Here is a 27,132-nt window from a genome sequence, read left to right on the forward strand (position 1 = left end):
ATATCAAAACCAGTATTACACTTAAACATGTAATCGATATAAAATTATAAATGAGCTATTTTAGGTTTTCATATTGTCCTTGAAAATGGTCATGTGTTTTACATTTTCATGTCTCTTCCCGACTTCTCCCATTTCTAGGGCTCTAGTGTGGCCATTTAGACAGAACGGCTCTATAGTCTTGGAGGACCAGGGACTTCAATCTTGTTTCTTTTATTAAATACCTAATTTTGTGTCACACCAAATGACATGCTTCAGTTTCTTTATCTGAATAGCAGGCACCATAATACTCAGCCCCTAGTTTCTTAATAGAGACGTGAAGGCAAATAATGAGATAATGTCTGAGTTCAGCAGAAGGTCCTATCTGTCCAAGTTCAAGGTGCTATTCTCTTTTATGTGTCTGTGGGGAAGTCCCATTAGCACCCATGTGAACTATGCATGTTGCAGTGATGTAAAAACAAATTTCTCATCAGGCAGAGAATAATAGCAGGTTAGTGACAGGGTGCGCTCTCCTGTGTAGGTGGGGACTTTCTGCTGAGAACTGGAGAGGTATAGTCTGGCTTGTGCTACCACAGGTGAAGGTCTAGTTCTTGGCAAGCTGCTGGGTAGGGGAGGAGGTAGGGGTAAAGCCAGAGAATTAGAGGCTATTGTTTTCAGAGCTCATTTGTGACCACTGTCCCCTCTAGTGGCAGGGCACTTTGTGTTCAGAGTTCAGAACTAGTTTAATTTTCTTTCTTTTTCTTTCTTTCTTTCTTTCTTTCTTTCTTTCTTTCTTTCTTTCTTTCTTTCTTTCTTTCTTTCTTTCTTTTTTCTTTCTTTCTTTCTTTCTTTCTTTCTTTCTTTCTTTCTGTCTTTCTTTCTTTCTTTCTCTCTCTTCTTTCTTTCTCTCTCTCTCTCCTTTCTTTCTTTCTCTCTCTCTTCTCAAGGTCTCATTTTACAGCTCAGACTGTCCTCAACTCTTAATATTCCTATTTCTTGAATTATTTACCTGGGTTGGCTTTGAACCTCGATCCTCCTAATCTTTGCTTCCTGAGTAGCTAGGATTACAGGTGTGAACCACTGGTGCCCAGCAGTAAACTGTGTTTTTCTTCCTGTTGGGCTTGAACTCTCTCCAAATTACAAGAAGTATAGATTACCCTACACAAAGCCAGGGCTCATGCTTACTGCTTTCTTACTCAAATTGTCTGGTGATCAAATATTTTCGAACTCTTTAAACTGTGCTCTAAACCATCTGTGGGTGTGACTGTCTTTTTCAATACAGACTATATCTTTACAGGAATGAATCCAACCAGTCCTCACCACTCAAAGACCTCCGGCCAGCTTTTCAAAGTTACAGCATACAAGGATTGGAGAATGTAAAGTCAGTGTTAGCATGCTTGCCTATCATGTGTTTGGCAGGCTGCTGGGTTTGATCCCCAGCTCTACAGAAAAACAAAACAAAAACTTCTTGTCTGACAAAGTTGCAACACACACATTCTCTTTAGCCTCAGAGGACAAGTAAGAAATTGTGGCAGCCTGGGAAGAAATGTTTAGGGAAGTCGGATTGTGTCTGATTCTTGGCTTCTAGCAGCCACTTCTGATTTAACATCTTCTCTGTGCAAGACACTTGGTATGTGCTATTATTTCTTCTCTATGCAACTGTCCTTGGAGGTGGATATTATCATCGCTATTTTACAGATGAAGAACGTGAGCTCCAGAGAACTCAGATAAATTGTTCATGGAGGTAAGAAAAAAATAATTCGATTGCAAAAGGGTGGATGTCTTTTCAGTGTCATTGGTTGTGCTGTTGGTGGTGGTACAGGCCTATAATCCCAATTCTTGGGAGGTGGAGGCAGGTGGATTTTGAGTTCAAAGCCAGTTTGGTCTATAAAACCAAATAAAATCTCTAGGCAGAGTATTTTTACCATCATCTTTCTTTTTTAAAAATCATCTTTCTTTTATTGCTTCCTGTTCTCCCTCCCTCTCTCTTCCTCCTTCCCTCCCTCTGTTACTCTCTCTCTCTCTCTTTCTTGTTCCAAAGCACTTACTCTACCACTGAGCTACACTCCCATACCCCTTGGGAAGAAATCTTTTATTGACTCTGCCTTGTGATTGTGGCCCAGACACTGTTAAATTATAAAGTCCAGTTTTTTAATTTGTAGATTACTAAATTATCAATTATTTTGTCTGGTAGATATGCAAGTTATTTCTTCCATTATAAAAGATAATCCCAAAGGTTATAATTTCATTGGCCTGAAGACATTACCCAGTTTTGTATTTCATTTGACACACTCATTTTAGCGTTCTTTCCAGGTAGGTAAATGCTCATTTTTCAAATGCCCCCAGAACCACATCATCTTATTAGTTCCCTCATTAGTGAATTAAATACATTTTTGATAGGTACTTAGGATGTGTTTATCTGAGAGTCAGTGTACAGAATGTGGAAGGCTAAGATTGGACCTGACTTGAGAATTACCAAGTGAGCCTACCATGGCTGTGTGGATGCTGGCAGAAGCCATAAGGCCTGGGTCAGAGACCGAGGGCTTGACGATGAGTTAGTTGTACCATGTAGCATGATCATCGTGTACTTGTGTCAGTTTCCCTTGTCCCCAAGTCCCATGGGAAAGATGGGGTTAAACCTAGGTGGGTGCTTCTACATTCATTGGGGTGCCCTATACCAAACTGAGGGAACCTGGATTGTTGATAGTGTCAGGAAGCCTGCCTTCCCTTTTGTCCAGAGTGAGACACTGTCTTCTAAGACTGTTAAGTAAACATCCTTGCAAAGACAGTCTAGAGCAAAGGGCAGTGAGGGCCTTGCTTGTATAACACAGAAACTCAAGAGACCCATGGAAAATTGCCTCTCAACAGTCAAACTTTTAAATTAAAAAATTTACATGTTGACTAAGGTTTCACAGCCACTAAGTGGCCAAGCATGGAGTCTTCCTGGCTGCCAGGCCCAGGCCATTTCTACTATACTAAGAAAACCACAGTCCTACTGTGATCAACAAAAGAACCTTTCACAACTCTGAGTTTTTTGTATCTTTTTCCTACAATAGTGGAAACAGATTTGGATTGGAAGGGAGGCAGCAAAGCAAAAGAAATGGAAATTGGTTGTATTAGCAAAGTCCTCCATGTCTTGACATGTTGAAAACACTTACTGTGATAGAAGTTTAGGAGAACCCTCAAGCCACAAACATTAGGCAACTGAAACACTGGTCGGGGAGAAATTTAAGAGCAGAGAGCGTGCGTGCGTGCGTGCGTGCGTGCGTGTGTGTGTGTGTGTGTGTGTGTTTGGTAGGATTGAGGTTTGAACTCAGGGCTTTGAACTTACAAAGCAGGCACTCTACTGCTTGAGCCACACCTCCAGTCCATTTTACTCTGGTTATTTTGGAGATGGGGGTCTCTTGAATTATTTTCCCAGTCTCAAATCTCCATTCTCCTGATCTCTACCTCTCAAGTAGCTAGGATTACAGGTGTGAACCACAGCACCTGGTCAGGGAACACATTTTATTCATCTTTTATCCTTGGAACCTACATGATAGAACGTAGGTGCTCACTAACACTTTTATTTAACAAATACATGACTTACAGGAAGAGGGAAAAACCTTGCATTTATTCTATTTGTCTTCAGTTTCTCTCTGGTCTTTGCTCTTGCAAACCAAGCAGATATCTGTTGAACTCGTTCATGCCCTCAGCTTCAGCCTCTTGTTTCCATAACTTCTTCCATATGTTTATTTCCTTTAGTGTGAAAAGATTTGGCTCACATTTTCTTTTATTTATAGTTTCCGGAGTTTTTGGTCCTGTCTCTGCTTGCTTGTTCTCCTTTACACACACACACACACACACACACACACACACACACACACCCGGGAGGGCGAAGCAGCAGAGCGCTGCCGGCTATGACCTCGATACATACAGATTTGCAAAAGGGAGGTTGTTAACTTCTAGACAGTCATACCAGGCAGCTGTCCCCAGGCTGGTGAGGCCTACTGCTTAGCCTGCAGCCAGGGCCTGCACTCCAGAGATGTTCTGCCCCTGTCCCTCTGGCCACATGCCCTGTCCTTCATCAGGTGAGCGCAGCCCATATGGTGGAAGAGGAACATGGGAACAGACCCACTGAGTGCCCACAAGGCACCTGGAGGGTTGACAAGATACCCAGCTTGGAAAAGCAAGGTGAGTCAATCTATTAGCCCAAAGGAAAACCAGAGATTAGAGATCTCGCCTAATTAATAGATGAGGAGGCCATTTCCGGAGTCACCAGGCACTCTCTGAATTTAGATTGTACCTGCAGAGTTGGGCTAGAGAGGAAAAGTCAATTTTTGTGTCCATTTGTGAACATAAAAACAAATGTGGACCAATGAACATTTCTTTTCTTTTTTGCAGCACTAGATATTGAACCCAGGGCCCTAGCACTTGAACAATGTCCCAAACCTGGATGAGCACTTTCCAACTTGACATTAGAGTGCCCCAAGGGTCCAGGATGGCATCACCCTCTTTCTGGGTAGTTTGAGGCAGGTAGAGACTAGGTGGCTTCAGGAATCAGAGTGCCCCTTCCATGACTCCACTGAGGCCTCACTGAAAGTCCCCCAGCAAGGCTTATGTTATTCTCTTTTTTTTTTCATATTTGGTTTGGGAGACGGCCCTTCTCTTGCTTGTCCAGGATGGGTAATGACTTACATATGCCAGAAGGGCTGTGAGGCTCCCTGCCCTCTTAGCTGCCTTCATGGCTGCATTTTCCCTGCTTTGCAAAGAAAGCAAGGCCAGTTCCAGTTTTTTTTTGCAGATTTTATTCCAGTGATATCACTGCAGCAGTAGAAAGGTTGCCTGTTAAATCCTGAACTGTCCAAATTGCAGAAGGATTTCTGCTTGACGTAGGAAGCTGGAATAGATTACATTGAGGGTCTTTCTAAAAGGAAGCCTGAGGTTTTCCAACACTGAACTCTCTTACAGAAAGGCAGATGGTGTGTTGATAAAAAGCATAGACTGGCTGGAGGCATGGCTCAAGTGGTAGAGGGCCTGCCTAGCAAGCACAAGGTCCTGAGTTCAAACCCCAGCACCATCAAAAAAAAAAAAAAAAGAAAAAAGCATAGACTGAAGCCAGGCAGCCTGGATTTAAATTCGGCTACCTACAACCTCTGTTGTGTAACCTTAGGCAAAACCCCATGCCTAAGTTTTCTCATCTGTAAAACAGGTAGGATAACAGCAGTGTCTATTTAGTTCATGGGGAGCTAATCTGCCTCATCTTATGCAATGGTTGTAAGGAACAAGAGAGTTAGTACATACAGAGTGTGCAGAACAATAGCTAGTCCTGGGATTGAGATAATAAATATTAAATGTGATTATTAAGGGCTCAAAACACCCACAACAAAAGATTCTGAGTCACTCTTTTGCTTGTAATAATTGGTGGGTCCCTTTTGCCCTTTTTCCTGATAACATATCCCTGAATTGTTGGGACCTGGGTGGGGCAGCCAGGTAGAGGAGGAAGAAGCAAAGGTGACTTGTGGTGGCAGGAAGGTGTGAAAAGTCAGCAGTCCCCTCCCATCCAGTGCATGTCCCAGCAGCAATCCTTGTCTTTGTTACGAGCAGCAAAGGAGGAAGAAGCAGTGAGATGGAAAATAGTCAGGCCACCGTCCATTATCACTCTTGCTGCCACCATCATTATGGTCCTCTCTCAAGTAGCCCACAGATTATTGGGGATGAAGCAGTAAAACACCAAGAAGATCAACATTTCCCGGCTCATGGAAGACTCCACCCTTTCATGGGGATAGGCCCTCTTGCAGAGCACCCAGGGCCCTGCCTCACAGAGCAAGCCGCAAAGGATGCTGGTTGTCCCCCCCCGCCTCCCCCCACCCCCGTGCTGGCCTGCCCCCATCTCTACTTCTACTAGCTTCCTTTCCCTATTCCAGGTCTGCTATTCCCAACTGTCTCCAACTCCCTCAAGGCCCTTGCCCTCACTCCAACTTGACCTTCCTCTGCACACGTTATATCATTTCCATCTTTACAGAGGACACAGAGACCCTTAGGACAATGCTGAGTGTCCTGACTCACAAACCTGGCTTATCCATACTATTACTTGTCAATCCATCTCTCCCTTTCTTCTGAGAAAGTCTCATCCCTCCTCTCTGAGTTTAACCTTCTGGTACCAAGGCACTCTACCCTGTCCCTCCAGCTGCTACCTTCACTCTCTCCTCTACTCACAGCGAGAGCCCTCTCTCCTGAAGATTCTGTAGCTTCATCTCCTTGAGCTCCTATATCTTAGCTGATGAACACCTGTGTCCCTTTAAGTCTAAAATCATCTTCATCCCCCCTACTGTCCTACTTAAGGCTCCTTTCTACTCTGCTAGTTTTCTTCAAAGAGGAAGCCCTTTCTCTTCTTGTTTTATGCATTCTCCTTGGGTAATTTGAACGCTTTGCATGTCATTAGTGATTGTGATTTCCCCCATGACCTGCCCCCAAGGTTCTACAGACACCTCCAGTTTAATGAATCCCCACTCAAGTCATTGAGTTCTTCCCTGAACCAGCTGGTCTTCTTCCTGCCCCCTCTTCCGTTTTGAATAATGCCATCACCACCTGGGCTGCCTCTCTGGCCAGAAACCTTGGTGTCATCCTTATTCATTCCCCTCCCTCAGCCTCCACATCTAATGAATCAGAGAGATTTGACTGGAAGATAATTCACAATGCACATGAGCTGGTTCCTCTTAGCTGTGTTCCTCAGATCTGCCTCTTTGTCCTACTGCAGCTCCTCACCTTTTACCTGAACTACTGCACCCATCCAGCTGGTTTCCTCCTGCTGTGGTTTGAGTTCTGTGTCCCTCCAAGCCAGTATGGGTAACTCCCAATGCATATTAGGAAGTAGGGCCTAAGTTATGAGTCTCCTTATGAGGTAGTGCCTTCCATCAGACAAAGACTCAGTGAGAAGATGCCATCTGTGAACCAGGAAGTGGGTTCTCACCAGACAACAAATTTTACTGACCCCTTCATCTTGGAAATGTGAGACATAAATTTCTGTTGCTTAAAAGTCATCCAGTCTGTGATGTTCCATTACAGCCATCTAAATGGAGTAAGACAAGCCCATTCTCCAAACTGTTGCCAACATAATTTCAAGTTGAAATCATTAAAATTGCCATGGGTTTCTCGGATCCCTCAAATTCCTACTACAGCACCTTGACAGACCTCTGCAGCTTGGCTTGTGGGGGTTCTGAACAAGCACCCTACATTCCAGGCAAACCGTGCTCCTGGCACTTTCCTGCGATGTCACCTCTTACCATTCCAGTCCTTTCATCTGTTACTCACCACTCTCTTCCTGTTAGGTTCTTTTTAGTTTTATCAAAAATGGGTGTGGCCAAGTACATAGCTGAGTGGTAGAGAACTTGCCTTACATAAGTTAGGCCCTGGGTTCCATCTCCAGCAACATAAAAACAACAACAAAAAGGTGTGCTTGAAATTATGTATTATTCTGCAATATTTACTGTTCTGGTACACAAATGCTATGTTACTTAAACAGTGGCAATTAGTAGTGGCTAATAGTTGGACTAATTAAACAAATAATATGTGCAAGAAAAGTATAATAATTAAAAAATTTTTTTTTCCTGTCTCCATTTTTTTGGGGAGGGGTATTGGGGTTTGAAGTCAGGGCCTCATACTTCCTAGGCAGGCACTCTATCACTTGAACTGCTCCACCAGCCCTTTTTTATGTTGGGTGTTTTCAAGATAGTGTCTCACCAACTATTTCCCTGGGCTGGCCTCAGACTGCAATCCTCCTGATCTCTGCCTCCTGAGTAGCTAGGATTACAGGTGTGAGCCACCTGAACAAGGCCTTTTCCTATCTTCTCACACAACGTTTTATTTTAACTCTTTTAAAACTTTTTTTGGGGACCGGGCATGGTGGTATCTGTCTATAATCTCAGCAACTTGGAAGATGGAGGTAGGAGGCTCAGGGTCTGTGGCCAGCCCAGGCAAAAGTGGAGACCCTATCTGAAAAACAAACTAGAAGCAAAAGGATTGGAATATTGCTTGATAGAGTGGTTGCCAAACAAGCATGAAGCCCACCACCAACCAGAAAACAAAACAAAACAAAACACTTCTTTTTGGGGTATTAAATTTTTTTCTAGCTTTATCAAGGTATACTTGACAAATAAAATTGCATGAATTTAAAATATACAGTGTGATGATTTTATATATATATATATATATAACATGCATATATGCATTGTGACATGATCACCACTATCAAATAGTTAACATCCTTTCTACTTCACCTAGTTACCAGTGTGTGTGTGTGTGTGTGTGTGTGTGTGTGTGTGTTTAGAATACTTAAGATCTACTCTTTTGTTTTGGAAGCACTGGGGTTTGAACTCAAGGCTTCATACTTGCAAGGCAGGCACTCTACCACTTGAGCCACATCTCCAGCCCTTAAGTTCTACTCTTGCAGCAAATTTCAAGCATACAATACTCTTCTGCTAGCTATTGTCACCAGACTGTGTATTAGGTCCCCAGCACTTATTCTTCTTATCACTGAAAGCTTGGATCCTTTGACCAGCATCTCCCAACCTCCATCCCTAGCCCAAGTCTCTGGGTTGGATTTTTATAGATCCACCTGTGAGATTATGCGTTACTGAGAGACTTCTCTTTCTGATTTATTTCATCCAGGGCACTGTCCTCCAGTTCATCCATGTTGTCACACCACCTGAGAGATTCTTATTTGTTCTTCAAAACTCAGCCTCAGAGCTGGGCCTTCTTTGTAGTTTCCCAGTCCCTCCCCTCGACTGCTTGCTCACCTCTTTGTGCTCCCAATTTCTTACTTCACTTTATTTTTTATTTTTGCGATGCTGGGGGTGGAACCCAGGGCCTTGCCCATGGTAGGCAAGTGTTCTACCACTGAGCTACACCCGGCTGTCTTGCTTCTCTTTGCTATTCAAGAACTTTTGGATAATTTTCTTCCCAGTTGGCTCAAAGTGTGAGCAGGTATTGAGGGAGCCAGGCTGATACAACAAATTTACAGGTATTACCAAGGAGCCTGGAGGGAAAGCTCTGGATGTACATTTGCAGAAATAAGCAGCTACTTGGGAGATCTGTCTTACTCAGACCAATTTCTAAGTGGCATTTTTTCATTTGATTAGGGGGTAGCTAGTTGGAGGCCACATGGGATAGTTTTAAATGTCCAATTATACTAAATCTAAGTGAAAGAAAATAGTGTTTTGAATCAAGGTCTTGCTATATAGTCCAGGTCTGCTCCAAACTCCTATGTAGCACAGCCTGGCCTCGAACTCAAGATTCTCTTGCCTCAGCCTCCTGAGTTCTGGGATTACAGTATCCACCACTGTGCCTGACTCCTCTAAGTGAAATTTTTATCAATAATGAGGATGTTAGGCATTATGACAATGGTACCTTCCAATTTCTGTTTTCTGAAACACGTAAGTCAATTAGAAAACTCGGAGAAAAATCTATTGTGTCTGTGGTCCTTTGGGGTACACCCGAAGAGCTGAGAGACATAGTAATGACCTTCCAATCACTCACAGATGCATTAGAAGGCCCTCCATGGGTGAGAAGGTAGGGCAATCACACAGGGCTGGTTGCGGTCAAGGGTGGAGCACTTGGTGCACATGATGGGCTTTGTGGGAGTTCAGTTTGAGGCGTGAGTAGAGGCGGGGGTTGATAATGGTGGGTAACAGTTTTAAGATAAAAAATAACTAGAGAAGTTTGAGGACCCATCCTGTCCTCCCATAGTGGGCAGCCCGTTACACTGGGACAGAGAGGGGGTGGGGCTTCAGGAGAGTGTGTTATGGTCTGAATGTGCCCCCACCCTATCCTTGTGTGGAAACACAATCTGCAATTTGGTGGCATTATAAGTGGTGGCTTTGGGAGGTGGCTGGGCCACAAGGGTCCCATCAATCCCATCAATGGGATTAGTGTCTTTATGAAAGAGGCCTGGAAGAGTTTGTTTGCTTCTTCTGCCCATGTGAGGACACAGCAGGAAGAATAGGCTCACCAGACCCATTTGCTGGCCACTTGATCTCGGACTTTAGGATTTCCAGAGTACTAAAAAGTAATAAATTTCTATTCTTTATAAATTTCCTAGTTTAGCAGCACAAGTGGACTAAGGCAGAGGGAAAAGCTTGATGAGTGGCTTTACATCAGAGAGCAAGCCTGCTGTCTGCTGAGACCCACCAGGAGGGCACCCTGCACAGGGGAAGGTTGGTGGAGTGGCAAGGAGGCTCTTCCTGGGGAAGTGACAGAGAAGTTGGAGTAATGGCTAGGAAATGGGGCCTTCTTTGCTAGACAAGAGGAAGCTTTGAGTATTTCTACTTTGGGGGTGGCATAGTAAGAGCTGTGAACCAGAAACTAAAATATATCAATGTCCAACAATCACTTCTTTTCAAGTTTTCTTTTTTGTTCCCCAATTCTTGGGAGCCAACTCAGGGTGTTATGCATGCTAAGCGCACATTCTATCACAGAGCTCCAATCCCCAGCCCTCTTTTCCGCAAGTTGACCGGCTTTAATGTTTCCGAACAGAGTCTTAAGGGCAATCCTGTCACCCACCTGCTGTGCACAGGGTCTCATAAAAAGAGAGAACTTACTTCATCTACATTTGAAGTTTATTTTGCAGGTAATGATGGGTTAGGCATTCTGACCTCCAGGAGTTCACATTCTTAAATGCTCCAGGGTGGCCAAGGCAATTCTATTAGCATATCTGCTCTCAATGACAGATGTTTTTAGCAGTAGATAGCTTGAATCCATTCAAAGAATGCATCTGTTAGATGGGAATCCAGATCTGGCAATCACACCATCTAATTTCAAGAGAGCTAAGTCAGATTGTGTGCTGAATTAGGAGACAGGACAGAAAATCTACTGACTTTTTGTTCTTACCAGCTGTTTTGCAAAGTTGGTAACAGAAAAGTATTTCTATTCATTTGGAGATTTTGTTTTGGTGGATTCATGGAAATGATCTGATACCAAAGAACACGCTTTCCTCTTCCCCCTTACGCTCTCTCTTCCTTGACTCCCAATTTTCTTTCTCCTTCCTTCTGTCCTTTCTTCCTACCTTTTCTTAGCAATATTAAAAAAAGCTTCATCATGGATTTGGTGCCACAGGGATAAAGAAGTCAAGCAAGGTTTCCTTCCATATTAAATGTATATTCCAGAAAGGAAGATAGGTAAATAATATAGTTTTATAAATATATAATAGTTTATAATAGTTTTATAAATAGGGCAAGATATGGCATTGGGGGTAGGAGTATAGCTTAGTGGTACTGTGCTTATCTAGCATACATGAGGCTCTAGGTTTGATCCCCAACACAGGAAAAAAAATGGTAGCATTGGAGGGAGATTGGGGTGTTATTTTCAGTTCTCACAGGTGGACAGGAAGATCACTGAGGAGATCACATCTGAGTAGAGACCTAGATTGGTGTTGGTGATCGTAGAGGGTGAAATAAAATAAGGGTTGGTCAATAAACAACTAGAGAGTTGGTATGGCTGAGAGGAGTGTTTCAAGAGGGAGAAAGGCAGGATGCACAGAAGTGGCCAGTGGCCAAATCACTGGGGACTTAGAGGCTGAAATAAGGACCTGAAATTCTATTCAAGGTGCAGTGTGAATCTATTAGAGGAAGTTGAGGAGAGGAGCAAGATGACCAGATTGAGAGTTTAAAAAAAAAAAAAAAGTCTGGCTGCTCTTGGAGAATACTCTATTGTGGAAAAAGATGGCTGTAATAAGACCAACTGCTTGGCTATTGCAGAGAACAAGTGAAAGCTGTTGGTGGCCTGAAGGATGGAGATGCCGGCGAAGTGGTGAAAGGCAGTAGGTAGGCTCAGGGTGTGCTTTCAGGCACTGACAAAGGACTTGATAGTAATGGATTGGATGTGCTGTATGACAGGAAGAGAGGAGTCAAGGAGTCTCCCAGGGTGGTGGTTTGAAGAGCTGGGTGATTTGTGGTGCCATTTTCTAAGATGGGAGTGATTGGGGGAGGAGCTGGGATGGATTGGGAAATTAAGAGCTCTGTTTTAATCATCTTAAGTGAGGATATTGAGTATCATATTAATACAGTAGTGTGGAATGTAAGATAAAGATCAGAGCTGGAGAGCTTTGAGCGTCACAAGTATGTTGATGGTATTTAAAACCATGGGTCAAGAAGACATCACCTGGGGTAGGAGGTGCTTGCCCTGAGGCTGGGATGGAGTTCAGGGGCCCTCCAATACTTTATGCACAGAATAAGCATAAGGTGAGGCAAGGAAGACCGAGGAGGAATAGCCTCCTCTGGAGGAATCCCAGAGGGTGTGAGGTCCAGAAAAACATAAGGTTTCAACAAGGGACAGGGAGCCAACAGTGCCAAGTTCTGCTGAGCAGCTCAGGACAGGGAATTGACTGGATTTGAGGCAGAGCAGCTGAGATGGAATGAGGTGGGGCCAGGAGAAATTTGAAATGAAAGAGATTAAAGAGAGAATAGGAGGTAGAGGAGTGGGAACAGCATGTGTAGACAACTCCTTCAAGTTTTGTCATAAAGGGAGCAAAAAACAAATATAGATCAAGGGTGGAGTTTTAAAAGAGGGGAGCTATTAAAATGTTTTTGTATATGGAGGGGAGTGGTTTGAAAGAGAGGGGAAAAGGAGAAAGTAGGAGTTGCTAAGTCCTTAGGCAGGTGAGAGGGTGCAGGCTTTGGAGCACAGGTGAGCACTTGGCCTCAGAAAGAAGGAAGTAAGAAAAAGAGAATTAGGGTTGCAGGGAGATTGGTAGAACTTGCTTGTGGGAAAGCAAGTTAGATCTCTTATTTCTATTTTCTGAAATCTAAATTTAAAATGAAACCTGTTGGAGCCAGGTGCCAGTGGCTCATACCTGTAATCCTAGCTTCTTGGGAGGCTAAGATCAGGAAGATCTCAGTTAGAGGCCAGCCTGGGCAAATAGTTTGAGAGACTCCATCTAAAATAATCAGAGGAAAATCAACTGGAGGTGTGGCAAGTGGTAGAGTGCCTGCTTTGTAAATATGAGGCACTGAGTCCAAGCTCTGGTCCTACCAAGAGAGAGGAAGGAAGAAAGGAAGGAAGGGAAAAAGGGAGGAAGGGAGGGAGGAAAAAAGGAAGGAAGGAAGAAAGGAAGGAAAAAAGGGAGGAAGGGAAGGAGGAAAGAAGGAAGGAAGGAAGGAAGGGAGGAGAAAAAAAGAAAAGAGATAAAGAGAAAGATCTGTTGGTACAATTGTGCACTTTTCTCTGATAACCTTCAGTTGGGGGCAGATGCTGAGCAGATGGAGGCTTGGATTTAACCAGGTTTGGGAGTTATACCAAGTGTATTCTGGACAGGATGAGTTGAGGATGTGTGCCAGGGGGAGAATATCCAGATAGATTGTGGCCTCTAAGCAGGGCAAGGAGGAAGGGAAACAGTGTGTGGGGCTGGTGGGCAATGAAAACAACTTGGCAGAGTAAAGAGACTTGGTCGTCAGTGTAAGACTAAAAATAATGGACTTTCCTCTGTGTCTTGTCCATTGTTTCCATTGTACAGGCTTCCATGTGAGAAGACCTCTGAATTTTTGACCTCACTCATTTCCTCCATGAAATCACTCCCAAACTCTGCTCTTCATTGATGTCTCCTTTCCCTGGACTCCTGTTACCTTCGATTATATTACTTCATTCAATTATATTTATGAAAAGCTACCAAGGGCCAGTCATTGATGTAAGTATTGGGAACAAGCAGCCAAGCAAATATGGCGTTCACTATATTACATGGTTTATTTTAAAGAGACATATGCTACCTATTACAGATAAATTGCATCACCCAAGACCTAATTTAAAGAAAATCCAGGTGTGATGAATGTTTCTTTACAACTAGATTGTAAGTGCCTAATAAGCAGGGGATTGTGCCACACCAATGCAGGTCTCCCTAAATTCTTATTGGCTTCTTGAAGTTGTTTCCTTCTAAAGATTAGGAAAAGCTGGGGAGAGGCACAGGGAAGAGATTTTTTTTTTTTAATTTGAAAGTTGTGAATCTGAATGGATTGTATCCATCAGGTTGGGAAATCCTGGAATAATTATGAAACAGTAGTGTCAAGGAAGCCTGGAGACACCTAAAAAATTAGCTAGCATTTGTTGCCTTCAATGCAGAGAAACTAAAGCATATACCTTAAAAGCAACTGAGGCCAATAGGAGAAGGGGACCAGGAACTAGAGAAAAGGTTAGATCTAAAAGAATTAACCTAGAAGGTAACACACATGCACAGGAAATTAATGTGAGTCAACTCCCTGTATAGCTATCCTTATCTCAACTAGCAAAAACCCTTGTTCCTTCCTATTATTGCTTATACTCTGTCATCAACAAAATTAGAGATAAGGGCAAAATAGAGAGGGAGGGGGCGGAGTGGGTGGTAAGGGAAGGGGTGGGGGCATGGGGGAGAAATGACCCAAGCATTGTATGCACGTATGAATAATAAAAAAATAAAAATTAAAAAAAAAAGGAAGCCTGGCTACTTTCTTGAGATAATAATTCCTTGCTTGTCCCATGGTTTGTGGGGTCCCATTTGTCCCTGGAAAGCCATTTTCTGTGTCCTGCATGTCCCTTCCCACTTTTAAATGGATTACCTTGGAAAATTGAGAGGTAAGTGTGACAGTCAGATCCAAGCAGGAGGAAATCTGTGGCTCTCAACATTGTGGTTACCCCAGACTGTTGGAAGAGCTTGCACTTACAGGCATAGTTACCAGGAAGTGACCATGTGTTCAAATCAAACACAACATTCTGTTCACCATTTGCACACATTTACAAGGGGCTTGATGCTAATTATTCAAAGAGGTACTAGAACAGCACATGTATGCCTTCTTTAAGGAGAGCTGTGCTAATGATACCCATTTATAGTTATTTGCAGATAAAAGAGTCACATGAATCAAGAGTCACATGATTCACAGTCTTACAACTGCCAATTAAAAGATGCAGTTCAAGACATCATGCAATGTATAAAACTTGAATATAAGCCCAACTTTTGAAGTGTGAGAAGTTATGAAGGACACAGAAGTGGTATATGACAAGTAGGAGTCAAGATTTTTTTATTCCTTCCCATGAGGGGCAGCCGATCAGTAATATCTACTGTTCTTCTTTGTTCAAATAGAACATTTGTGCCTGCCATTGGGTTTGGAAGTGAGCAGTTGCTTCAGATGTCCTAAATGCCAGAAGAGGGAACTTAGATTAGGTGATGTGGGCCATCCAACTGCCTTGATTCTGCTGCTGTGAATCCCAGTTTGCCGTATTAAAAAAAAATGATAAATTGTGATGTTCATTTTTCTACCAAGCACATGGACTTGCACTTATATTGGGGTTTTAGAAGTGGGGAATTTCCTGTAAGAAACCACCCCATGTTCTTAATGAGACTGCCCTGGTCTTTGAGCTGTGGGTGAAACACGCATTGAAAGAAAACTGGGTGAAGTGAGAGGTCAGGAATGGGCTCACACTGCCTGTTTTAAGGAGTGCAGCAGACAGAAAGTGTCATTAACTTTCCATTCCTCTGGTGATGCTGTAACTCATTGAACTTGCCAGTGAGAGTTTTTATATCCACACAGAGCCTGGACTTAAGAAAACATGGTTATAAGTTAGCTACGGCTGTTGTAACAAAATGCCATGGATTGAGGATCTTCAGTAACAGAATTTTATTTCCTCAAAGGTCTGGAGACTGCAAGTCCAAGATCAAGGTGTCCATGGGTTGGTTTCTCCGGATACCTCTCTCTTTGGCGTGCAGATGGTTATCTTCTCTCTGTGTGTTCACATGTTCTTCTGTGAATGAGTGAGTGTGTGTGTATGTGTGTGTGTGTGTGTGTGTGTGTGTCCTAATCTCTTCTTACAAGGACACAAGTCATACTGGGTTTTGGATCATGCTAATGACTCATTTTAACTTAAGTTTCTTTTTAAAGACCCAATCTGTAAATATAGTGTGTTCTCAGATTCTAGGGGTTAGAATTTTAACATATGAACTTGGTGGGGGACACAGTTCTGTTTTATAATACCTGGGGAACTTGGGAACTGGTGTACTTCTTCAAGGAATCACTTACTTGGGTTCTAAAATAAACCCCACTGATTCCATGAATAATAATGCTGAATTCTCTGAGTCTAAGCGAGTTACCTAACTTCCCCAGGGGTCTACTCTGAAATACAGTGTTGATAATACCTGCTTTAATTTTTTTTCTGAGGATCATCTGATTAGATGTTGGCTGTGGGAGCTATTTGAGAATATATACTGCTGTACTAATATAAAAGTATTAATGTTAGTAATAATACTAATAAAATTATAAAATACTCATCTCTGTAATACATTTTGGGGGTTAAATCACCTTTGTGAAGGTTGCTCACCTGCTTGGAAAAATGTCTGGGCATCTGTCTTTTTTCCACAGGAAGAATCAATTTTCACTATTGAATGATGGCAGACCTGCCCACTGTTTATCTGTTTGATAACATTTCTTGAGTGAAAATCTGTCTAAACATAAAAAGAGGAGGGCCAGGAAATGAAATTCCCTGTTCTTGCCTTAATTTTTGCTTTCAATATGGTTTGCTATTCTTTCCCATTTTAATTTGCTTTCCAGAGGCAGATATTTTGATTTTTTTGTTGTTGTTGTGCAGGGGATTGAAGCCAGGACCTATGCATGATTGGTAAGTGCTCTACATTAAGCTATATCCCTGGCTGGATGCAGAAATTTTCTAAGTTGGTCATTCATAGTCATTTTATTGTTGAAATGTTTTGCTTGTAAAATATATATCTAATAATAACCTGTGAAAATAAATAATAGTCCCATCCTTGTGCATCTATTATGAATTATGTGGCATATGAAAGAAAGGGAAGAATTTTGGGCTTGTTTTCTATAATTTGAGAGTGAAACTAAGATCAATAAATGGAAGTGATGGATAAGAAGATTTTAACTCATTAGATAAAATAAACTTCTAAAAGTCAGAATACAGAAAATGGAATAGAATGCTTTCTTTTTGTAATAGAATATTTTGACAGTCTTCTAAGCTGAGTTCTGTGAATCTGTTTCTAGTACTGGCTAGTATTTTGACGAAGCTAATTGGGAACACAGCCCAACATGGTCTGGACAGACACCCATGCCAAAAATGCAGCCAGCGTGTGGTGTGGCTAGCATTGATCCTGAGAGCTTAGTTATGTCTTGGGGCCCCTCTGGAATGCTGTGTGGTTGGTACATACATAGGGTGGTAAGAAAGGGTAAGAGGTAGTTAGTGGATTGTAGTCACTGCTGTGAGAGGCATATTCTAGAATCAGAAGGTGGGAGTGTTAGGAAATCATAAATGTTTCCTATAAGGTAATGATTGCCCTCTAAAAGCAAGACCATAAGTTAAACCAACAAGTCCATTTGGAGTGGTAGACCGAGTACATACAGGATGAGGAGCTAGGCACCCTTTCCAGAGAGGAAAAGAATCAGCCAAGATGGAAGTGCATTTGTAGCAAAATCATGGTGACCATAGAACCCACAGAAAGGTAGGATGTGCTTGTTGGCCTTAGTCTCTCTCTTTGACAGACTATTTTCTTTTCCCATGTGGCCAGGTACTGACCCAGAGAGATGGGGTGAGGAAATGCAAATATTGGTTGACAGTCTGTTATGTACTTTACATATACCTCCTCACCTTGTTCTCATACTTATTTTGTGTGGTAGATTACTATTATTTCTATTTAGCAGGTGTAGAAACTGAGTGTCTGGATAGTCACGAAGTAAGTCTGGGTTTGTCTGATTCCATAGCCCAGCTAAGTTTTTTTCCTTTCATGACTGGATAAGAAAAGAAGGAAGGTGGGTGATGGCCGATATATCTGCTGGGATGTCATATATTGGTTAAGCATTATTCATTTTGTTAATTATATTGCCAGGAAGATGTGAAATTGCCATAATTTTAATTCCATGAAGCAACATTCAGAATCCCTGCATGGAACATCTTCTAATCAACAAAGTTGCCAAGAACAATTCCACCTTGGTAATCTCCTTACTTTCACCTCTCATCAAATCATGGATATACCTTATCACCATTGCCTACTCCTGTTATCTCTTACGTGGCTCATCATGAAGTTGGCTAGGTCAGAGTTTATCAGACATCTCTGATTCATCTTTAGAGCTCCACCCTAATTCCACTACCATCTCTACCCGGATTCTCATTTTGAGCTACACCCTCTGACAACTCCCCTTTTTTTCACCCATTCTCATTCCTGGCCTCTCCCTTCTTCCCTTTTCTATTCACCCTATTAACAACTTTTTCTATTTGGTTACTTTAGCTTAAACATCTAACACACTAGTGCGTGTCAAGTAACAGCTCGTTAACAAACACCACCAATATTCCAGCAAAGGATGACACCATCTACTTTAGCTTTCTGTGGCTCCATCTCATCCGAGTCTTCACATCCCTTCAGATTTTCTGTGTAATTTGGATTTGCGTATTGTTGTGCCACCTCCCCTTTTCTTCTTGCAATCTGATAACATAATCTTCCACAGTATAACTTTCATAGTTTGCCCTGTATACATATATGTATATACACACCACTACTTATTTAATCAAAACATATGACAGTACATATACATTTCTTCCCTTTTTTCATGGTAAATTGCTCTGCTATGAACATCTTTGTGGCCAAATTATTGTGCATTTCCCTGATTATTTTTTTTGACAGGGAAAAGAGCATACAAAATTTATTACATGCCTGAGGCATGGGAGGTATTAGATTTCTTTCTGATTACTTTTGTTGCTCTTTGTTTCCTGATGCTGGGGATTGAACCCAGGGCCTTGAACCTACCTCTACCACTGAGCCACACCTCCAGTCCTCTGATTACTTTCTTACAGAAAATTCCTAGAAATGGAATCTCTGGGTCAAATTATAAGCATATTCTTAAGGCTATTGTAAAAGATTGCCTAAATTACATTTCAGAAAGATTATCTCAATTTACAGCCCTAGCAGAAATGTGGGAAAGGTTCTGGTTAGTTATTCCAGAAAGTGTGGTATTATAGGATTCATTGTAGGTCATCACAAATTAGTCACATGGTAGTTGGCAAACCACATAAACTTTATCATTCTTTGTTGATTTCTTTGTAAAATCAAGGCATGGGTTTGGAACTCTAAGTGCTTCTTCCATGTGTCACTATGTTCTGTTGCTTTCATTGTGATGATCATTGCACTTCTGAAAGTTCTCTGGGGATCTCAAAAGGAAATTTAAGTATGTAATGGAGCCTTCAAACAGCCAAGTGGCTAAAACAAAGAGAATTTTCGTTTGGGAGAGAGAACTGATTTACCATTGTCTTTACTTTCACTTTGACCTCTTTAAAGGTTGTTAACAGCACTCGATACTTAACAAAATTGCCTTCAATTTTGTTATTTTTTGTTCATTTCAGGGAGTAATATCTTTCACATCTGCTATCATCATTCCCATTATGCAGGTAAAGAAACAGAGGATGCGGAAGGTTGGGGACTTGCTCAACTTTCGAGTGAGTCAGCGGTTAGGAAGGAAAGCGCACATGGGGCTATAGACACGTATACTAGTCCTCAGAGCTCTAGAATGTTCTGCCTCAGGTCATTGCCTTGGGTCTGTCCACAGAGGTTATGAGCATTAGTAGGTTAAAGTCTTTCAAAACAGTCTTCCAACATGGCCCGGGGGGCCTTCAGCAGCTGGGCGCTTTTCCCCAGATCATATGAATGAATAGTCTCTGCCTCCTTTACTTACCTCTGGCTGTGTGCATTGGGTTCTCAGGACATCCTTACCAAAGGTTGAAGCTTGATAAATGTATAGGCAAATTCAGACAGGGGCTGGTAAAAATCAGGTTGAAAAGAATGGTGAGATAGCATTGTCAAGGGCAGCAAACATGCCACTTGACTTCCTTGAACATTCTTACTGAGTAATGGATAGGTGTGGGTTCCATGAGAGCAGAGCCCAACACAGTCCCTGGCACAGACAGCTTGATGACTCTTGGCTGAATGCCAGGCTCTTGGAGGGACAAAGATGACTAACTCACGGTCCTTCCCTCAAGCAGCTCACAGTCCAGGGGAACAGACCGACAAGAAAACAAACCCTGAACTGAAGTCCTAAATAGGAATTTACACATACCAAAGCAGCACAGAGGGGATAAGATTACCTTGAAAATGGTACCAAGTCTGCAGCGTCTGATAGATTGCAGCTGTAAGATCCTTTTCAATCAGATGTACTCCTAAATTTTCTCTAACATGAATTTGAATGTATCAAAGCCTCTATCGTTTCTTTAGACAACTGGATACATGTCCATTAAAGTCACATTTGAAATTCAGACCATTAAATTACCTAATAGTGCTTTTCCTTTTCTTTCTCAGCAAAGTAAAACATCTTTACTGAACAGTCACATTGGATTGAAGAGTCATTTGGTTTTAACAAATTGACACTTCATTATTTTCTACTGGGAGCAAATGCACACCTCCTTTGGGTTACTCGGAGCTTGTTATGCAGAACAATGAGGGGGCAGCTGCTGTAGAGTGAGCAGGCTTCTCTGGATTGGAGATAATGCAGAAACACTGATGAGGCTGAGTCTAATTGTCTCAGCAAATGAAGGGGGTGGCACATGTTTATTGGAATATGTGACCAAACGGGCTCAAAAATTATGTTAAAGAACTTCAGGATAATTGGGGGAGGAGGGCATTAAGTTTTCTAGTTTCTAACTTCTGCAAGTGACTGCCAGTGTATCAGATTTCTCTGTGATGAGGTATAGATGTGAGAGCTACATGGACAAATCCACGTGCTAATTATTTCCCCAAATGATTTATGACATTTGGGAGACCTGTGTGGGAGATTCACACCAGAAAACCTTCTAATCTGTGTGGAAGAAAAACATTATGCAATGTTAATTGTCATGATGTCTTTCTTGTGGACAATGGTTGGAGAAATCCAGGGTTGAGAACAACAGGTGCCCTCTAGATTAAAACATCCAGAGCTCTATTGAGAAAAGTCCTCTCCCAGCAGAATGAAGGGTGTAGAGAAGATGGTAGGCAGGGTTTGCATGGGAAAAGAACTCTGTTGTAGTTCCGATTTTTCTTTAACTTCATAATGTTTAAGTACTTAAAGATTTGCTGATTTCTGTAGAGAACCAAGGAGAGGAATTCATTTATTAATGGTTGGAATGTTCTTCAAATATACATTTTTGTTATCAAACTGCTACTTCAAAAGAGATGAAGAACTGGGTTTAAAAGGAGTTAGTTTTATATTTAGAAATAAATACATGATGAATTTTGCGGATATCTGAACTTAGAACCATTTTTAAATGGAGAGTTCTCAAAGACCAACACAATCCATTATGTCTCATAAAAATGTGCACAATTTCTTTTGTCCCAAAGGCCATGAAGCTCGTGAGAATTCTCCTTAATTCACCCTGGATTGAAAGGGGGCACTGGAGAGAAGGGACTCACCTGGAGTCACAAACAATGCAGTTAAGACACAGGAAAGGAAACTAGATATTCTGGAACTTTACCATGATAACTATTAGAGAGAAGAGCCCTGACCCACCCCTTACACCACCTAGACTATCTGATTTTTCTATGCTTTATTCAGAAAATATTCAGATGACTGAATTTGGCTTTTATTGTTTTCTATATAATCCTATTGGAGAGTGACACCAGTTATTCACAGTTTTCACATACAGTTTGCCCTTCATATCCACAGGTTCTATATGTGTGGATTCAACCAACTGAATATTCAAAAATATTCAAGAAAAATTTGCACATGTCTTGAACATGTACAGACTTTTTTCTTGTAATTATTCCCGAGACAGTGCAGCACAACAGCTATTTACAGAGCATTTACATTGTATTAGGTATTGTAAGCAATCTGTGGATGATTTAAAGTATGTGGGAATGTACATAGTTTATATGCAAATGCTGTGTTATTTTATATAAGGGCCTTGAGTAGCCTCAGATTCTGGTATCTGCAGGGTATCCTGGAACCAATGTCCTTGCGGATGCTGAGGGAGAGCCATACTTCCTTTTCTTTTTAGAAATAGAGATATATTCAGGAAGACTAGATCCATGGAAGCTGCCTACCTAATTCATTGATCTTTGTGAATGCTTTCAGAATCTCTAGGGTTGGAGGCGTGGGTCAAGTGGCAGAGTGCCTGCCTACTAAGCGTGAAGCCCTGAGTTCATAACCCCAGTACTGCCAATAAATAAATAAATAGAATAAAATAAAATAAACTGAATCTCTGAAATGAGCCCTTCCCTTTACATTTTTAAATCAGATCACAGCAGATTGTGAAAGGGGCCCAAGAAGTGAAAGCTTTGGTTTGTGACTGGCTGGATTAAAGCCCCATGACAAAAGTCTGGTCTGGATTTATAAGAGGTTGTCTGTAATTTCTCAAGCAATAAGTATTTAATGAGTATTTATATGATGCTGGGCATCTTTAGAAACACATGGCCCAAGGATTTGTAGACAGGGACTGTACCTGTTTCACTTACTAGTGTGTTTCCAGGATGAGGTACAGGGATTGGGACATAAATGCTAATTAAATGAAGGTGTGTGTCAGGAATGAGTGAAGGAATTGAGTAGCTCTACCTGTCTAGTCCCTTGTGCTGTTGGGCTTTGTTAACTCCAGTACCAAGTACAATTCCTGCCACATATTAGCAATCAATTGAAGTTTTGCTACGTGAGTTAATATTTCCAAGAAAGCATTTAGTATTTTACCCAAGTCAGGTGTTTGATTATTTGTGACCCTTAAAATTTTTTTTCCAATAGGATCTAGCCCAGGTCTACAGAGGGTCCACTGGTGGTGACAGTAGCACCTTCTCCCTGTTCTTTTGGCACACTTGTGTAGGTGGCATGGCTCTACATGGATCACCAATACACTAGAAATGAACTTATAGTGTTGGGGCTTTAAGGTGACTGGCCTTACCTGGTCACAGAAGTGCCTATGGAAGACAGCTCCTGCCAGTTCAAGTATTGTCTCCTTGGATCTTGGGTCAAGGTTCTCCCCCCTGCAACTTATTTCTGCTCTGATGAAAAGCAGACGGGTAAGCACAGAGGCGCCTCCCCCACCCCAGTGCAGCATAGAACTAATGCTAGATGCAGCCAATGCTAAGGGAGGGGAAATGGCTAAGAGTAACTCCTGTTGGTGATCTCACTTAGTATTCACAGAAACTTCTGCTGATGATGTTATTATTAGTCTCATTGTATAAGAAACGGAGACCCAGAGAGGTCAAGTAAACTACCCAAGATTAAACAGTTAAGGGGTGGCTGACTCCATTCTTTTTTTTTTGTCATACTGGGGTTTGAACTCAGGGCCTGTGCTTGCAAGACAGATGCTCTACCACTTGAGCCATGCCCCCAACATCATTTTCCTTTCAGGTAGGGTCTTGTGTTGTTGCCTGAGCTGGCCTTAGACAGTGATCCTCCTACCTATGCCTCCTGCATGGCTGGGATTACAGATATGAATCACCACACTTGACTTATTTTGTTGAAATGGTAGGAGGATATCAGTAACTTTTTGCCCTAGCTAGCTGATTCTCCAGATATCCACCTCCGGAGTAGCAGGGATTATAGATGTGAGCCACTGTGCCTGGCCCTGACTTCATTCTTAACCACTGTGTTATGTTAATTTATGCACCCTTTTTAGTTGGCAAATCTTCACTTGCTGAATTTGTTGTAGAAGAATGTTTTACTTGGAATTTTTTTAAGTACATTTTCCTTGTCTAGTAGACAAAAACCATAGTCTGGGACTTTAGAGACCATCTAACAAATACCTAATTTGAAAATATGACCAACGTCTATGAGTATTTCAAATTTAAAAATTATTTGACCACAATAATTGCATATGTTTATGGGGTACAATGTTATAATTTGATACACATATATTGTGTAATGATCAAGTCAGGATAATTGGTATTCCATCTCCTTAAACATTTATCATGTCTTTGCATTGGGAGCCTTTACCCTCCTCTCTTCTAGTTTTTTATAAAATACATAATAAATAGTTATAAACAATAGTTACAGTCTTGGGCTATACAACACCAGAATGAATTCCTCCTATCTAACTGTCACAGTAGCTGTTATCTGAGCTCCCTTTGACCCCTCTTCTGCCTCCCTGTCCTAGCCTCCAGTGATCACTCTTCTACTTACTTACAAATTGCTTTTCAGTGTCCTAAAGTATATGGACCTGCCTGGGAGAGTAAAGCATCTGCCACAGTGGCCTTGTGCCCTAGAACTTCCTTCACTCTCTCGCTCTTTTGGGAAAGGGTAGCTGAGAAGACAGCATGCAAGGCTGGTGGGAAATCGGAGATCCTGGAAGATAACTGCTTGTCTTCCATTGGGTGCTGCTTTCTTTTTTGCGCCTTGGATACTTTGAGAATACAATGTCATTGATATACTCCAATAATGAAAGCAAACTTAAAAACGTCTATTAGACACCTCAGAGCCAAAGCGTGCTGGAACCACACACTGCAGTGATGCTGTTCTCACACTGGTTTTGGCCTTGGCTTTTATTTTCTGCTTGACCTGTAGGATAGGATTGCTCCTGTCACTGTGCTTACAGTTACATCTTTGACCATGTTTGGTTTGGCAGTTAAGAAAAAAATCAACAGAAGGATTACATTTCAATGGCACAACACCTAATCCTCAGGCAAATGATTTGTCTGCGCTTCATATAAAGTACTTAGGATGTATTGTGTGATGTAAACACAAGTTCTCATAAAATGGTGCCTGAGGTATGGTGCTCTGCCTTGTAATACCCTATTTGTGTTGGACTGTACACATCAGACACAAAGCCATTGTGATAAAATATATCCTCTTTAGCCTGATAAAAAAGAAACTCAGACTAGAGGACCCATACCAAGAGAGGGAAGATGCTATAAAACACCAAGTCTCTATGATGTGTGCAGTCAGCTTTGGAGATAAACCAGTCAGTGCTTGTCTGATGGGCGCGTTCCCACTGCCTTGGAGGAGTGTTGGTTTCATCATTTAAGGCTCTTTATTTGAATCTAGCATCATGCTGGACCCAACTATGTTAAGTAACTGCATCTATGAAGTCTTTATAATTGGGATGGAGCAGCTGCCTCAGAGTAGTGGGTAGTGAGCACAAAGGAAGGTTAAACGAAGCCAATACAATCCAGCTACTCTGGTAGCAGCCTCTGCCCTTAAATAGCCACTTGGTATAACCTTTTTTTTCCAGGACCCTGTGCTGCTTAGAAGCAGGCAAAAATTGTGAGTTATTTCAACATACAGCATTCATCTTACTGGTCCACTAATGCGGGATGACAGAAAGTCACTTTCAACCTCCTTTCCTGCTGCGTAGATCACCTGTGTGTTGTGAGATACTCCTTCAGGTATTGGAGAATGATGACTGTTCATCCGATGTTATAAGAAAGATATTTGCCATTATTCTCATCTGATTTAATGCTTATAAATCAGCAAAATCTCCACCTCAATCTACTCCTCTCTGTCTCTGAAGAGCAGATGCTCAGTAATAGCTCCATTCGCAGTTCATCCTATGACTCACTTCCAGAACACTGGTGATGGAGAGCCTCCTCTGTAATTGTACCTTTAGCCAGGGGATGAAAAATCACAGGGTCTCAGTAGGAGCGACTTGAATTTTCAAGTTCCTGCCTTATCTGGACTCATCTGCCACTCTTCAAGAGTTGGAGGGAGGGCAGCTTTTCCAGGGAGATTGAATTTTTATATTTTAAATTTGGGCTGCAGTCTTAGTTTCCTTCCTTCTTTCCTTCCTCCTCCCCCTCCTTTTCTCTCCCTTTCTCCCTTTCCCTCTCTCCTTCTTCCTCCCTTCTTCCCTTCCTTCCTTCCTCCCTCCCCCCTCCTTTTCTCTCCTTTTCTCCCTCTCTCTCTCTCCTTCTTCCTTCCTTCTTTCCTTTCTTCCTTTCTTCCTTCCTCCCTCCCCACTCCTTTTCCTGATCTTTCTCCCTCTCCCTTTCTCCCTCTTCCTCCCTCCTTCCCTTCCTTCCTTCCTTTCCTAGGGCATCAAACCCAGGGCCTCTCACATCCTAACCATGTTCTCTTATCACTGAGCTACAGCCCTAGGCCCACAGTCTTTATTTCTATCCTTCCAAGAAGAGACTAATTCAAAAAAAGCAAAACATTGAACATTGTTTTTGCCTTAGATTTTTATTTTGAGGGCATTTACAAATAGGTCAAGTACTTAAATTCATGAAAGTATCTTCCCCTTGACTAGAAGTCTGGAGGTAAAAATGAACACAGGAATGGCAACCCAGGGGAGGGAGACAATGGGATGGATAGCGATATCTTTCTCTGCCTCAGCTCAGTACTGTTGCTTAACTGTCCCAACACTCATAGAAACCCATGATTGTTTATCCTTGATGAAACCACAGAGGCAAAGGTGGCTGCAGCACACAAAGTGACTTCCCGAGTGGCCATGTGTCATTGGACATTGTAAGGAGGGTCATGAAGTCAGTGTCCTCTCCCTGCTCCCACTCTGCTGGTCCTTCTACTGGGAGGAAGGAGGTCTAGGAAGAGCTCTGAAAAGGATATCTGGCTCATCCTGTAACTCTACTATGTGTGTGTCCCAGGACTCACGCATCCTGGGCAAGTACTCTATCATTGAGCCACACCCCTGGCCCTAGAACTCAACTTAGTGCCAGGTCTTGAATTAGAACCAGCGCCCAGGACTTAGGTGAGTGCTGTAGCAGGGGTCTCAGGTGTGCAAGCCAGCCAGGAACTGGACTTGAGGCTTCCCAGGGCTTTTTCCAACAAGGACAAGTGAGATTTCCTTTCACTAGTGAGCAGGTCCTTTCAAAGGAGACTCCTGGGAACTAAACTGGAAGAGGCAGAAGTAGAAGTGAAGGTAGAAGGGAAAAGAAGAAAACCCCTTAGTGGCTGGAAAGAGCTAGTCTGCTCCCACAAAATCTTCCCTCCTCTGAATCCTGTTTGTCTATCCTTCTTGATTTCATTCATTCATTCATTCATTTTGCAATACTAGGGATGGAACCAGAGTCTCATGCATGCTAGGCAAGCACTCTACTGCTGGACCATAGCCCCAGCCCTTCTAAAACTTTATTGAGACAGGATCTCCCAAAGTTGTCTAGGCTGGCCTCCAATTTGTGATCTCCTGCTTCCGTTTGCTGAGCACCTGGGACTAGGCGTGTGTGGCTACAGTCCACTTATCCTTATTTTTTAATGTTTGCGCTGATGCCTAATAGTGGGGCTGAGGTAGTGCTCTGTCACCTCACTACCC

This window comes from Castor canadensis, chromosome 8 (genome assembly GCF_047511655.1).
Source record: "Castor canadensis chromosome 8, mCasCan1.hap1v2, whole genome shotgun sequence".
NCBI lineage: Eukaryota > Metazoa > Chordata > Mammalia > Rodentia > Castoridae > Castor > Castor canadensis.